This window comes from Elephantulus edwardii, unplaced genomic scaffold (assembly GCF_000299155.1).
Source record: "Elephantulus edwardii isolate Elephantulus edwardi_28Jun2011 unplaced genomic scaffold, EleEdw1.0 scaffold00122, whole genome shotgun sequence".
In the NCBI taxonomy this organism is placed as follows: domain Eukaryota; kingdom Metazoa; phylum Chordata; class Mammalia; order Macroscelidea; family Macroscelididae; genus Elephantulus; species Elephantulus edwardii.
This window is the reverse complement of record NW_006399872.1, coordinates 2,578,084-2,580,216: the sequence shown is the minus strand read 5'-3', so window position 1 is coordinate 2,580,216 and position 2,133 is coordinate 2,578,084.

The following is a 2,133-nucleotide window of genomic DNA, read 5'->3' as shown; positions in this document are numbered from 1 at the left end:
CACTGCTACTGGAGTGAGATGGTATCTCATTGTAGTGTTAATTTGCATCTCTCTTATTGCCAGGCATTTGAGCATTTCTTTATGTGTCAATTGGCCATCAGAATATGTGAAAATTCTTTCGCTGTGCCCATTTTGTAATTGTGTTATCATTCTTTTTCTTGTGGGGCCCTGTAGGATTATGTAAACTTTTGATAAGAGAGCCTTGTCTGAGATGGTATTGCCAAATGTTTTCTCCCAGTTAATGGGTTTTCTTTCCACACTGTTGGAAAAATTTTTTGATGCACACAGGGATTTAATCTTTAGAAGGTCCCATTCATCAATTTTATCCTCTCCAGACTGTACATTTGTGGCTGCAATTGACAGTCTCCTTATAGCATAGACTAGGCCATCTAAGCTTGATCCCGGTTTCTCTATGATGAACTTTATGGTTTGGGGCTCTACTCTCAGGTCTCTGATTTTATTATTTTTTTTATTGTATTATTTTTTACGTGTACCGTCAAGTCAGATCTGACTGGTACAGGAGGAGATTGCCCCCTCCTTCTCCAGCAGAACATCTGGTGAATTTGAACCGCGTACCTCTGGGATTACAGTGTAGCATCTTGCCACTAGGCCACCAGAGCTCCCTCAGGTCTCTGAATTTTTGTGTATGGGGGTTTGTGTCCCCAACAGATTAAGAGACACATGCCACATGATTACAGGTAAGGTGAAGTCTTTTATTCACTGTGCAGCAGGGTGGGGTGTCCCAGCAACATAGCAGGATTCCCCACTCTCCTAGCTTCAGCTAGGAACTTTTATACCCTTACACCTCCTAGATGCTGGGCTATAGGTATAGTACAAAACATCAACATCTTGGGTTTATAAACAATAGCAACTACTATTTCAGGAAACAGGTCAAGACAAAACTTGAGTGCTTGGGGCAGAAATTTTCAACACACAGGGTTTGGTTACTCAAATGGAGTGAGCGTTACATAAAATGCAGTCTATCTGGCTTCTCAATGTGAGCTGTGGATGCTGTTTCAGTGTTCTATAGATAGAAGTCCCGTTTTGCCAGGACCATTTGTTGAAGAGGTTATCATCTCCCCATTTGATAGGTTTTATTTCCTTGTCAAATTTCAGCTGGGTTCTCAATTCTGTTGCATTGGTCTATGTGCCTGCTATTGTACCAGTACTGTGCCGTCTTTGTTACTACTGCTATGTAGTGGGTTTTGAGGTCAGGGAGTGCGATGCTTCCCACTTCATTTTGGTTTTTCAGAAGTGTTTTGCTTATCCATGGTCTCTTTCCTCTCCAAATAAACTTGACAATTTCCCTTTCGATCTCCTTGAAAAATGAATTTAGTATTTGTATTGGGATTGTGTTAAACATTTAGATTGTCTTTGATAGGATTGTCATTTTCACAATATTGAGTCTTCCTATCCACAAACACTTACCCACCAGGATCCAATTTTGCCAAGCTAAATATTCACTCACAGGTAGGACCAGACTAACTTTTAAATATAAAGGCCCTCCCACCAGATCCTGTTTACCTACACAAGAGGCCTCCCATTCAAGCTAATGGGTTGTAAATGAGATATATGCAAATTAATCAGCTTAAATTTGATTAGAATTAGAAACACTCAGTTTACTCCTAGCTTTCAGTTAATCACAAACATTTACCTACCATGATCCAACTTCGCCAAGCTAAATGCTCACTGAGAGGTAGGACAACACTTACTTTTAAATACAAAGGTCCACCCACCAGATCCTGTTTTCCTACATAAGAGGCTTCACTGGAATGTCAAGAAGCTAAAGCTTAAAAAAAAAAAAAACCACAACAGGTTGAAGTGAAAGAGCTAAACAGACCAGCTCAGGAGGACAAAGCAAAAGTATTATCATGGAATGTGCAGTGATCTGGAACTAGAGAATAAAAAGGGAAAAACTCGTTTTGCATTTCTCAAGCTGAAAGAACTAAAAACGAAATTTAAGCCTCGAGTCGCAATGTTTAAAGATGTTATGGGCAATATACTGAATGACCCAGAAAGCATCAAAAGAAGGTGGATGGAATACACAGAGTCATTGTACCAGAAAGAATTGATTGACATGAAAAATTTCAGGAAGTACCATATGAACAGCAACCAGTGGTAAGGAAAGAGGAA